At 32.6% G+C, this 14,795-nt stretch overlaps 1 pseudogene; it reads right to left on the bottom strand.

Annotated features, from left to right (window-relative positions):
* Positions 1-2,930: 2,930 nt before the first annotated feature.
* Positions 2,931-6,009, bottom strand: LOC110092450 (annotated as a pseudogene).
* Between the last annotated feature and the right edge of the window lie 8,786 nt (positions 6,010-14,795).

Genomic DNA, 14,795 nt, shown 5'->3' with positions numbered 1-14,795 from the left:
AAAGGTTATAAAGAGCCAAAATATGTTGAACATAACTTACCCTAAAATGCGGCATATCATAATATGGGTCCTCAAACCTATGACCTAGATTGTGGTGCTTTAAAGAAAAGAAGGTTGGGGTATCCCACCTCGTAGTTCAAAATCCTAAGCTAAGATAAACGTAGTTTAAAAGGTACTAAGATGGTGGAAGGATATCAATTCTCAATTCTTATGACATAGACTAAGGGTAGAGGGTATGATGATAGATAACATGTGTGATACCATTCCATATAGTATAGGTTTCTTACACCTAAGGACCTATGATATTTAAAAGGTCATGAGAATAAATATGACTTACTCTATAGATTGTGTCATGTCTTCCTCAAGGTCAAGAGGGTTGGCCTAAAGAAAACATAGTTGTTAGACACCTTTATGATCACCTAAGGATATCTATGACAAGCCACTAGTCCACCTAGGATCAACTAAAATTAAACCTAGATTTGTTTGGATCACTTAGGCTCAATTGGGGTGACTACAATCTAAGAGGTGAGGAGATTTACCAATAAAATCTGGGACAATTATGGTAATCTAAGGATCATAGTACTAGTCCACTTAAATTATCTAAGGGAAATAGAACTAAATAGGATGATCCCTAGAAGGACCACAATCATCTTAAATCATTGAATGCATCATACTAGCTAATTTAAAAGATATGGAGGATATTAGGTTCTCTATGGTCAGTTAATTAAGGCTAGGGTAAGAGGATGACAAAGGCCATCGATCTTGAAGTGTCTTAAGTTGATGTAGGGGAAGACATTGTGGTTGGTGCTAGGGATAATAACACTATTTAGGAAAATATTTTTGTTCCTTTGGCTAGTTTTGATTACTCTAATGTCTCTAATATGGAATCGATTATTGATATTAATTATTCTCCTATTTCTGATGAGGCTTTGGTCTTATTAGGATTCAAGAATTATCTTGTGAATGGATTAATTGATGGAACTTATGCTGATAATACTAATGGGTCGCATGACCCATCAGGTGTTGTGAGGAATGTTGGGGAAGTGAGCATTGGTAATTGTCATGCTTTACTAGAGGATGCCATTATGATGTTATTCATGTTGATAATGAGGGGTTTACTTCAATGGCTGGAAAAAAAATTAAAAATCTAAAGTAAAAAGATTGTACAGAACTTTAAATAGATTGCTACTAACTCTACTCATTCTAATGCTTCTTGACTCTTCTCTTTCTTGTTTCTTCTAGGGTGTGGTCTTTCTGTCTATTATTTTGGGCTCTTTTTTCTTATGTCAATGGTTTAGTTCTTGGGCTTGCTCAGTCTGGTGGTTGTTCTTAGGTGTTATATTGGGTGCTGTGCGGCTATTTTATTTCTTATTTTAAGAGGTTGATTTAGTGTTTTGTTGGATGTGTTGTTGGTGGTCATTCTTAGGCGTGGCCTGGGTAGTGTCTCTCTATTTTATTCCTTGATGAGTGGGGTTGGCTGTTGGTGGGGTGAGTTTTCTTGTCTTGCAGATCTACTGATTGGTGGTTTCTGCTACTACTTCTTATCATGGTGTTTAGTTTGGCTCCATGTCAGGTATTATTTGTGATTTTTGCTTGTGTTTTGTGGTCATCATTTTTTGTTTTGCAGACTGCTTCCCTTTATTTGTCATCTCTTGGCTCTGTCTTGGGTTGGTTATTGGTTTGTTCTCCCTGAGGGCTTTTAGGCTGATCTTCCTTTCCTTTTTTTTCTCTTTATTGTATGTAAGAAGATTAGATCATTGGCTCATTAGGTTTTCTTTTGATTTTTGGGTGTATTTCTTTTTTAGTTTTAGAGTGCATTTGATCTTTTAAGGATTTGTAATTTTTTTTAATTAATGCATGTCAAAAAGTCTTTTAAGCATGTCAAAAAGTTCCCAACATAAGTTTTATTTGGCCTTAATATAGTCTTGGAGGTAGTTTTTTTTTTTTTTTTTGAGCACCATTATTTTTTTGCATGATATGTGTTCTTTATGGCTCATGTTTTTATCTTTTTTTCTCTCTCACATACACATTCCTGAAACTTTCTACTCCATCTCTTACATTATCAATCGACCGTGAGGCCAGCAGCTAGTGGTAGGTGGTGGATGATGGCCATGAAAGTTGGCGGTCAAAAATGATGATCATGAATGGTGGTTGGTGACAACGGTGGCGACTGGTGGTCAATGGCAGTGGTGGCCGATGACAACTGTGGTGGCAGATGATGATTGTAATGGTTAGGGGTCAGCGAAGGTGGCAGTAGTTGGTGATCATTGCATATTGTGGGTGGAGATAAGATGATGAATTTTTGGTGTATTTGAAACTAGCCCAATTCTGAATAGTTCTAAATACACAATTATGAACTAGAGAGTGAATTTCAAATATATACGAATTTTAAACTTCAAATCAAACAACAATATTATTAAACTAAATAGTCCCAACTGAGCATGTAAGTGAGCCTAACATTTGAAATTGTGTAAAATGCTATTTGTTCTCAAAGATCAAGCTAAACTAAGATCCTAGAACAATTCATGTGAACTTCATAATTACAATCAACAATATTGGAGCAATAAATTCATTATAAGAAAAGAAAAAATTAAACATAAGTGGTACTCGCCAAACAAAAACCAGTAGCCAAGACAAGGACCCTCTCTCAAGGTATCCCAATCTTTCTTATAATGCATCAAGAATTAAAATTATAAGTTCATAGGCCACATTAACAAACATATTTATTGACTTATATTCCACTAATACATTTCATAATAAATTAACCATCGTAGTTGATGGAAATACAATTATGATTAATTTAAATTTAAGTTCAATAGCTAGGTGTGCTCAACAAATACAACAACCAAAAGCATGCATCAATCATTTAATGCTTATGCTCTCCAACAAATTAAGGCTATATAAGCGGCCTAATATCATTTTCCAATATTCTACTTAAGAGAATACTTGATTACACCTGGAATGTGAATGTTAATCAAGTAATCATCCCATTCAATGTGCATGTGATCAAAATCAAACAACTTCATCTCATCATTATTCACCATTGCCTTTCTCAAACATTATAAGTTAGAATCATCAAAGCTGCAGTCAATCACAATATTGAATAAGAATATTATCGATATCTCAAACATAATGAATATAATTATTTATTACTCTTTACTCATAAACTTGAGCTTACCTTCCTTTAAAGAATGTATACGGTGCATAGATATCAGCAAAGTGGATCACACGCGTATATTTCCTCCAATATTACAAATAATATTTTGTTAACCAATCTCCTTTGAATAATAAGCTCAAGTTAAAATCACATATCAAGAATTACATACTGATATCCATTATATATAAAATTAAAAAAATAAAAAAAGGAAATAGATTTTACCTCAAGAGGTAAGAGATAATAAAGATATGAAAACTTGGCATTGTTCTTTTGATGTGAAGTTTATTTGCCTTTCCATCACTACGAGTCTGACGGTTCTTCACTATATATTGGTAGACACATTTTTCTAGTGTTGAAATTGTCACCAAGTTTCTTACAGATGAACTCACATGATATTTGACTTCTGAATGTTGATATGAATGTGTTGTTATTGCTAAAATAATGGCATTCACCACCATGTCTCCAGGAATCTATCAAAGTTAGAACGCTTGAATAAGTAATAATGATAGAGTTAATTTTATATTGGCATTGTGATACATTTTAGATGCGTAAATTTGCCTTTATTATGTATATGAAACCAATATTTTATGTAAGGTGTATATATATATATATATATATATATCATCAATGCAAATAAAGATAACTGACCAAATCTAAAACTACTTCTGGATCTCCTAAAATGCATGAAATATCCCCCTTTGCATAACCAAGTATTATACTATCAATTGTCCTACAACATCAAGTGAATGTTGACTTAGATCAAGAAGAAAATGTTAAAATGTAATAATAAATATAAACAACATTGGAATTTGTATATGGGCTTACCTAGCTCCTTCTATCCAACCTGGAATTGAGTCTTTGTAGACACTTGTTATAATTGTTGGGCTCATAATAACTAGTGGCATGTCTCCTCTTAAATGACTTAGAAGCATTTCTCCCATGGCCTTTGTAAATACATATGTATTTGGCCAGCCATACATTCTAGCCCTACAAGAACAAATAATAAACAACTAATTTGAATAGCTTATAACAACATGGCATAATTGATAACAAAATACTATATCAAAGAGGTTTTATGGTTTATTGTTTTAAGAATAAAAAATTCATCTATATAACATTATAATAACATGGCAAAATTGATAACAAAATATTATATCAAAGAGGTTTTATGGTTTATTGTTTTAAGAATAAAAAATTCATCTATATAACAATATTATTCAAAGAAAAATATTATCTATGAAATGCAATATTTTCTATTTAGTACTAACTAAATATTATATTAAACATTAAATATATAAATGATAATTATAAATTTTTTTTCACAAATAGCTTGACCATTTATGCCATTAGATTAAGGTGCCACATATATGCCAGCAATTAAGTGCAAAAAATATCATTTAAGAAAGTGTAACTATAACATGCCATCAATTCAAACAAGTGATATACTATGAACATTTTATTAAATGACAAAAAATTTTAGAGAAACAATCATTCTCAAAATATTTTAACATAAAAAGCTCCTTTGCAAACACTTGATTAAGGAAGTTATTATCCATTCATATTGTAATATTATATTTATTAGTAGTGCTATGGAGAAAAGAATATAATTAATAATAATAAGTTAATATATAGTATAATTAATATTAGTAATGCTAGCAAGGTTTTAACCTCTAATTTGCTATTATAACAGTTTTTAATAATTTCATATTTTTCAACTTATAGTTCAAAATTTAGCAACATTTTTGTATTATTAAACTAAAAAGCTTTGGTGGAAAGCCTCCTTCAATGATTAAAAAGGAGCAAAAGTAGAAAAAAAAGACGAAGTTATAACCAATGATTGCTAATTAACATGCAGTCCTTCACCAAGTTATATTAAGAGGAAATTATACACATAATAAATAATTTCCCCTAAAATTAGAAAGTTAGCCTATCGAAGTAACCTATTAATAAATTTCCATAAAAAATAAAACTTGATAATGAGTCACATGTAGAGCTAAAATTTATGTTCAAATTTGTTAACGAATCACTCTAATCAACACACACACACATAAAATTAGAAAGTTAGCCTATCGAAGTAACCTATTAATAAATTTCCATAAAAAATAAAACTTGATAATGAGTCACATGTAGAGCTAAAATTTATGTTCAAATTTGTTAACGAATCACTCTAATCAACACACACACACACACACACACACTCTCTCTCTCTCTCTCTCTCTCTCTCTGTAAATATTTTATCACAATAATAGGTTTGGCTAGAAACTGTGAAAATTTGATTTAAAATTTACCGAGTTTCATAAATCCTAGCATTGCTAGCGCAAAATCAAAATTTTTTATTTAGGTCTTGATCAACCCATTTGAACTCGAGTTAAAATTGTGTCTAACGGCTCAATATTCTCAATAATGTTAAATATTAAAAAGATAGTTATACCTCATTTTGCATGCGCTTTGCAGCCAACTTGGCATCCCCAGCTCTCACAAGAAGGAATAGTTTCTTCACATTAGGTTGAACTCTAAGAACCTTATCCACAAAGACTTCAAACCAAGCAACAAACAACAACATGCGTTAGAACTATATCTTTCAACTTTTTTAAGTGAGACTAAGGCTTCGTTTGGACTAATTTTCTTACAGCTTCTTAAAGCAACATTCTAGTACAAAAATTTAAAATTTTGTACTAAAAAGTAAGATAAAAGCATTCCCAATTGAAGTTTAAAACAAAATATTATGTGGTTTAATGCATATTAATAAGTGAAATGGTTTGTGAAATAATACTCTATGCTAGAAGACCAGTGGCACCAGTGACAAAGATGCTCTTATCCTTTAAGTACTCAACTATACTACCTATCTCCATTGTGAGCTAAAAGTGAGTATATAAAACCTATCAACAATAAAATATAAGGAATCAAAGAGATGTAGATTTAAGAGAAGGCTACATAGGCATTTATTTATATACAAGATGGGATGGCATATGGCATATGTCTAAGAGATATACTTTTCATAAAGTGATAATTAATATGGCCAGCAATTCTTTTCTTAAGGGGTTGGCCTTATATTATTAATATTATTTTTGTTATTATTATTTACTTTTTTCTTTTTATTGTAAGATATCAATTCAAGCATATTTATTTCATACTATATATATAAAAATTTTTCTAAAAAAATTAATTATCTTGCCTAATATTTTGAATTGCATTAAACTCACTAATTACTAATATCTTTGCCCACAATTGAATAAAACTCATTCAATGCAAGCCTCTATTCTTTGAAATATGTCAGATTCTATTTGTTCAGAAAGAAATTGTGGGCTCCAAAAATTTGGCTCCGATCTCCCTCGCCAATACTTTTCTTCAAGGGAGTTTTAACAGATTTAGTTTTGAGGTAAATTTGTAAAGCATATGGGTTTCTAGATAAGACACTACCTAGAGATTTTTCCCTCATTTTTTGAGGACTTAATAATCTGAGTTATGATTTCCTATAGGCTCAAGCCCTCCTCCCGATAATGAGAGAGAATGTTCGATTAAGGCTATTCATCGATCAAATACATTTTTGGAATACATGTTATCTGGAATATAGTAGCAAGAATGGACATTTGGAATTTGAAGGATGATGGAAATTTATTATTTAAAATTAAAATTTCACCACCTTATAGTTAAAACATATGGTGAGGGAATGGATTTTGGACCCGATCAAGATCTCATGGTGCCGTCATCCCTGACCATCATGGTCCCTAGTCTACTTAGTTAGAGGAGGTAGTCGACCCAATCAGATAGAAGGATCATTGTTGGTAGCCATGGGTTATTTCGTCCAAGGGTACCTTGTAGACATAGGGTGAATATTTGACCAAGGGGACAAATTTGAATCCACCTTAGTTAACAAAGGGATCAGTGCCCCATTGATTATATCATATAGATTCATATCTTAAGGATTTGATGTCATTAAGGAATGTCTTGGCTTCGACCATAACCGTTATCTCGTGGTGCCATTTAGAGGCATAACCACTTGGTTCAGAGGGTCCTGGTTCATAATTATTTATCCTATAGTTCTATTTGGTAGCAAAATCACTGGTTAGAGGATGTATACCACGTCCTTACTGGTAGGAGATTATTTTGAGAATGAATCCAAGTGATATTCTCAATTAGATATTAGCTCTTTTTGAGCTGAAGTAATTTTCAAGTAGTCAACCTCGGCAAACTATTATGGAAGGTGGATGAATTACACTTTAAGTATTTTATGGTTGGATCACAATTTTAAATATTTAAAATTTGACTTTTTAGGAGTTTTTGATTTTGAATTGGTTTTGGAGTTGACATTTGAAAATATTTAGAATTAACCCCTCCATTTGAGATTTTTTTATTCAACACGGTCATCATCAGGGTAACTAGGGTCATTTGAAAATACTTTACATTTTATGAGAGTTTGGAGGTATTTGAAATGGTTAGAGTTAACCCCTCTGGTTGAGATATACATTCAACATGGCCATGATCAGGGTATATGAGCATTTTCATTGACTAAATCTTGTCGACCCTATCAACTTGTTAATAGGGGATCAGGTTCATCGGTTGTATGATTTTATTAATGAATTTCTCATATCATTGGCCTTGAAGGCCTAATATGAATGTATAAATTAAATAATCTGGTCGACACTTTGACCGTATTTTTATTTGATAATTTGAGTCACATCAACTCCTATCTATACATATAAAAGAATAGGGCTCAAACTATGTTCATTTATTGACCTGCGCATCATCCTTAGGCTTTAGTTGTGTATCCATAACATGCTCATCGACGCCCATACATGTTTTATTATTGCACTTTCAATATTTTGTGTACCTATTTTCTTGCATATTACGATGCATGTGTGAGGGTATATTGTGTACCCATTTGAAGGCAGCATTCTATTTGGATGCTCGTACACCCCTTTTATCCACTTGTAAAAAGTTGTTGATTCGGTGGCATTACGAAGCACTATAATCATTTTCCCATTTCATATAGGTAGATTTTCGTGTACAACTTTTTACTTTATACAAGTAGATTATAGTGCGCTAACGAATCTCTTACTTACTTGTAGATAATTGCATTCATCATGAGCTTTTGTGCTGGCTTGCATTTCTACAATTCTTCTTCTTTGGTTATAACCATTTATATATTTTCTTAGATTGCATGTTGGGTATATGACGGATGGGTCTTCAATAATGACTTGTAGGAGTTTGCATTTGTTGTAGCCCTTTGGCATTTGGCTTGTGAACACCGTATTGGGTACACAATAGGCCTTTTATGATCGCTCATAAAAGTCATTATTTGTCACATCATCTCTGTATTTTCCTGTAGAAGTCTTGTTAAGTACACTATGGGTCTTTTGTAGTGGCTCGTAGGCATTTGCATTTATCATCAATCCATCACCTTTTTCTTGCAAGAGATTTACATAGTTGTCTTCCTCTGGGTGGTTGTTGATTGTAAGAGCATTCTCTACCTTTTTCTGATCACCACCCACAAGCATATTATTGAGCATATAAGGAATCATTATAAAGAACATTTTGCTAATAGTAGAGGTTTTTGCATTCATGTCCAGGGCTTACTTCTTAAAACATTAGAGTTTCTATGTTGACTTAAAATTTTTATTTTGATTTAATTAGAAAAATTTTAATAAGTTCTTAAGAGCATACAATCAGATTCTAGGTTAAAATAAAGATCGACATGCAAAAGCATAAAAAAACTACTAAAAGCAGGCAATCCTATATCACAATCAACATCAAGCATTAATCAAATCAATCAAATTAATATTCAAATTGAAAGTCCATAGGCAAATGCCTTTTAATATTACATCCTAGAATTTGCAGAAAAATAAAGTAGCCGAGCATCACTAACAACAACCCAGATTTCTAATCCTAAGACTCAAGTGACTTTGAGAGTGGGTCTTCTCGCTATCCACTTCTTTGTCCTTCTATAGCTCCTTGGATCGTCGGTTCTGGATATCCAAATGGAAAGAGACTCCCCCTTGGATGGGGTGTTATATTTCCTCTTTAGATATTTTAAAATCATCCTAATTTGGATCTCCAAATGGAGAGGGACTTTCCCCTAAGGGATGTCCCTTCCTCTTTGGATTCCAAATTGGATGTTTTAACATCCCATTCTCAAATCACTTAAATATTACAACTCAAATATATTTCAAATTACATTTGAAAAAATAAAATTCTAGACTCGATCTTGCAGGGCTATCCTAATAATCAGCAGTTATATATATAATCCCAATCAGTTATAATCAATCTCAAGCAGTAAATATCTGAAATTTAAGGTGTTCAATTACTCATAACACAGAGTGCAAAAAAGTAAGTAAAGAAACACATCAATTCTAAGCTAGCAAATAACATGCAGTGAATACTCGAAAATCTGGCACACAGAAAAAAGTAAACACCAGCCAAGCCTAAGACTAGAGTTGGTTGTCCTAGCAAATCATCTAGAGTGGGTGCAAAGGCTGTGTGGTTTGGATATGTCCTAGGTAGGGTAATTAGTTAAAGTTGTTTAAGGATTTGATTGGTTAAAAGTCTTGAGAGAAGATATTGATTAAAATTTAAGTATTAATAATTTAAAATTAATTTTAGGATCAATTTTAATTGTTTGTTGGACACCACCTTTATTTCTCACCGAGGCTGTGAAGTTTATTTCACCGTCCTTGGGGCTAATTTAATGGCCTCGTAGGCCTGGGTTACTTAGTGGTACCCGGTATAATTAAGTGGCTTAAGTTGATTAAAGATTAAAATTTAATAAATTTTAATTAAGGTTGATTAAACATTCTAAAGCTTTAAAGTGATTTTTTAAGTTTTTTGAAATTTTTGTATTATTTTAATCATTTAATTAAGGGGTTAATTTTTTTTTATTAAAGTTAAATTCTAAAAAGTTAGTATTTTATTAAAATATTAGATCCTAAGATGAGTTGTTAGACACTAAGCTTGCTGGATTTAGATTTTTCTACATTTAGTTATGTTGGTTTGAAGATTTGACTTGGAGTTTGACTTAAGATTTGACCAAAAGTTGATTTTTTTTTGAATTTGAATGATTTCTGGAAATTGAATATTTTTAATAAATATTAGACTTAATTATGAGTTGAATACCTTTGAGTTTGTTCAATTTGGAATTTTCTTAAATTAGTTAAGAATTTTCAAATTTTTATAATTTATTGAAATTTTAAATGATTTAATGAATGGCCCCTTTTTATGGTTTTGCTCCAAATGAACTCTCATCTCCTTGAAATCAACTCCAAAGATCAGAAATGACCTAAGGAGAGATTCCCAAGTGTTTGGAAATTTTCTTAATTTTTAAATTATTTTTAATTAATTAATTAATTAATTATGAAATTTAAATAAAGTTAAATTAAGATTCAATTTGTTGTCAACTCAAAGGGATTTTATTTTTAATTGATTAAGGTTTGAATTCTGGTCAGTTTGAGGTATTGTTTGTATTTTTTATTTATTTAAAATTGATTTATTAGAATTTTTACAAGTTTTAAAGTTTAATTAAAGGGTTAATTTTGACTTGTTTAATTTTTTCACCTGCTAACCTCCAATTTGGTGAGATTAGAATCTAAGGTTTATAATGTCACTAAGTTTAATGTTGTCAAGTTTCACCCCTATTGGGTGTGTGTGGAATTTCCTAGGATTTTTCTAAGTTGACTAGACCTTATCCTTAATTATTATTCCTAGGTGGCACTAGTATTCAATTAGGCTTAAATCTCTGTTCACCTAACACTTAGACATGTACAAGCATACCACAATAAGAAGAAAGCCTAAAACTACATGCATAAGTTGAAATAAATTTTCCATTATTTGGGTCATAATTTGACCATTATAAAAAAAAATTCTATAGAGCTCAATCATGTACTCAATTAGGGCACAAAAAATCAAAGAAAATAGAAAATATCCTGTGATTAGCTCCTGCCAAAATTGAATCCAAATGGATGACAATTAAATGTGTAAATAAATAATGATCTAATTTAATATTAATTAAATAAATCCTAGAACATACATTAAAACTAAATGAAATTATTTTTATGTGATAAAGCTCTTTACCCCAAATGCATAAAGGTATTGAATGCAAAAATCATATGAAAAATGAATTTTCTAAGGATTTCAGAAGTTTATGAGCATTTAAATAATTTTTAAAACAATTCTGGTCAAATTGGGCTGCTGGTGCCGCCAATCCAATGATTGGTAATGATTGGAAATGCGGCACCGCGTCGCCGTGTCCGGGACACGTGTCAAGTAGGGAGCAGATCACTTAAACACGTCGGCTATTCATAATAGCCATTGGATCAGCCTAGATTTGTGTGGAGGGCTATAATGTCGCCACATCACCGCGTGGAAAGGTCAGGAGACCTGGATTCGAATCCCAGGTTGAACATGCGCAAATTGAACTTATCTGGATAGTCTGATCGTCGATCGGACGGTCCAGATCTTCTGATAAATAATAATTTAGAAATTGAATAAAACTTCAAATGCCCATATCTCCCTAAATACTCAAACAAAATTCGTGAAATTTGAAATATAGATTGATGGTAGCCTAATCTTACAATTCCTAGAGTTCGGATGCTCCGTACATTGTATATTTACTACAGTTTCAAATTTAAGTTTAAACTTAAACTTAAAACTTACAATCTAGCTAGTGGATTTTTGACTTCTTGGGCTTATTGAAAAGCTGAAGATGTCATCTTCAACTTTGATGAAAACTCCAAGATTTGGATCTGCTGGATTTAAAGTTATTCTTGAAATCCATTGATTCTCTCTCTAGATCATCTCGCTTCTCCAATTAGTGTTTGGAAGTCAGGAACTGGTTGGGGAAGGCCTGGAAGAACTAAGGAAATGTTTGGAGAAGTTTTTGGAGAGTTTTTGGGGGATGGAGTACCTCTGGAGGAGAGGGATTGAGTGAGAGTGTGCTAAGGGGAGAATGATGGTTCTTGTGAGGGTTTTTCCCTATTTAATCTTCCATTATTTGAATGGAGGACTGGGATCCATTTGGATGGGCTTTAGGATGCTGCCATGTGTCTGAGAAAGGAACAAGAAAGAGTATTATTCATTGGATAGTTTAATGCACCTAGGTACAAGCTATATATAGAGATAGGAAATTACAGAGAGATAAGTAGCACCAATGCCATCGATACACGTATATAGTAGCTTTGTTTATTTGTTCTTGTTTTCATTCTCTATTATCCCCGACAAACTGATGAGTTCTGAGCTACCGTCAGTTTGGTTCGTAGTTGTTGAAAATGACTGGTCGAAAGTGGTTTTGTCAATATATTAGCAATATGAGAATGGAGAAAAAGGATTCATGTAGCAAACCTCATATAGTGGGATAAAGGCTTGATGATGATGATGATGTTGTTTTTAATAAAAAAATAGATTTCTTTCTTAAAAAAAAATCCAATTTCATTCATTATATTCCATAAGGAAATCTAATTTCATTAATTATCCTATGAGAATGAATTCTTCAAACACATTTTCCTATTTTAAGGCAACATAATTGAACAAGAGCAAGGAAAAGAGAAGGACATCCTAGGTGGAAAGGCCTCTTGGTCCCCACTTGAGCATGGGATGATTAAGAGCCATTTGATTACAATCTAAGGGCTGGAGAAGATCCTAGAGAAGGTTCTAGAGTGCCTTAATACTGCTGGAGGGGTTTAAGATAGAAGGGATTAAGCTTAACATGGATTTTAACCATATTTGACCCCTCCAAACCAATTATTTGACCATTTGACTTGTCAAATAGTCAAAAGGAGTGAGGTGGCATCCAAGGTGGCTTCAAGCATTGATGAAATGCTTTTGGTTCAGTGCATGAAGCAAAGGATCAATGTTTAATAGGTTAACCATTTAAAAGCCCTTTAGAGAGGTTTGTTGACTATGTTGACCAGTCAACTAACCCTCTTGACTGCTGAGGTGGCAGTAAAGGGTGTCTTAAATGTTTCTTTAAATTCCTTGAAAGGGAGTTTGATATTTTAAATGGGTTGAAAAAACCCATTCAAAGCCTTAAGGGGTATTTGGGTCAACCTAGGTTGACTTGGTCAACCAGGTTTTGACCTAGTGGGTGATTTAGGTTGGACATGTTTAATTTGATATTTGGAGTCTGGTGGATGTATTTTTGGGGTTTAAATAGGTCATTATGATCAAATGGGCCATTGGTTCAACACTGGTTGATTTGGTCAACTAGGTGGATCCAGGGTTTGGAAATGGGTTCAATAAATTTGAAATGACATTTGAAGACCAAAGAGGATGGTCCTCAGGTCTGGGGAGGTCAATTCAGTCAAAATGCCTGTTTTGACCCTTAAGGGCCTATTTGCTCAACCTAGGTTGACTTGGTCAACTAGGTTGATCTAGGGTCTGGATTTGGGTCCAACAATTTTGGTTTGATGTTTAAGATTTGCTGGAAGTGGTTCCAAGCAATTTGGAGTTCATTTGATTTGAAATGGGTATTTTGGTTAAAAGGTGTTGACCTGGTCAACCAAGCTTGATCAGGGTCAGGGCTTAAGTCCATTGCACTCCTAATGGTGGTTAGGATGTATTGAAAGAGGTTCTGGGATTTGATTTGAAAAGGGCATATTGAAGTCTGGAGAAAACTTTAAAATTGCCCTTATGGGGCATTTTGGTCATTTTGATCTCTGGTCAACTAGGGGACAAAGTCGGTCCATCAAAATGTAGTTTAATGATCAATGGGTAAGGATTAAGGGTTTGAAAGTAATTAGAGGCTTTGGAGAAAGCTCTAAGGTCGGGATCTACTAGGTAGCAAGTCCTGTGGCATAGGTCGTAAATATTTGAAGGTTTTACAGCCTTTGGATTTTGATTTATTTTATGGGGTTAAAAACCTCATAATGGTCTCAAATTTGGAGGGTTTTTTCTAGAGTCATATCCTATCAATATGAAATTGATAAACTCTGAATTAGAGGTCAATTAATTGGGTTTTGAATTTTGGTCTAGATTTCAGGATTTGAATTATGTTTTGAGTCTGGATGATTGGACTTGAATTATCCATATCATTTATGATCATTTGGATGATTATAAGTGATAGGATAGGGACGAACTAGATCAACGGTAGGATATAAGTTTGAACTGGAGATTAAGGTTTGGATAGGTTTAAAGTCCCTGTTTGTTTGTAAGTCTGGGTTTGATTGAAGTTTGAATGGAATTGAGATCTGGATTGATCTAAGATCTAGGTTGATCCAAAGGTCTCGATTGATCTATGGTCTGGATTGATCCTAGTGACCTCATACAAAAATGAGATCAACATAATGTCGCAATCATATTAGAATGAATGTTTAGATTTTTGAAACCCACAAAACATCATTGAGCTTTGGCTACCAACTAAGAGGTCTTGGGTTCGCATCTTGCATATGTGATGTGTGTATGAATTTGTCTTAATAGACCTAAATATAAAAAAGAAAAGTTATTATAATATCAAATAAACTTCTTATTTTGAATGTAATTTGTCAGAAGATGCAGTTCTGAAGATTATTAAATGATTAAAGCGCGCGCGCGCACACACACATATATATATAAGTCGTTTAAAAAAAAAAGATGATATTTTTTATTTTTTAATAATATATATATAATAAAAAATAGATGGTATTTCTTATTTTTTGTGTTTGTAATGGATTTA

Source organism: Dendrobium catenatum, unplaced genomic scaffold (assembly GCF_001605985.2).
Source record: "Dendrobium catenatum unplaced genomic scaffold, ASM160598v2 fragScaff_scaffold_1446, whole genome shotgun sequence".
Lineage (NCBI taxonomy): Eukaryota > Viridiplantae > Streptophyta > Magnoliopsida > Asparagales > Orchidaceae > Dendrobium > Dendrobium catenatum.
This window is presented reverse-complemented; position numbering and strand designations above follow the sequence as displayed.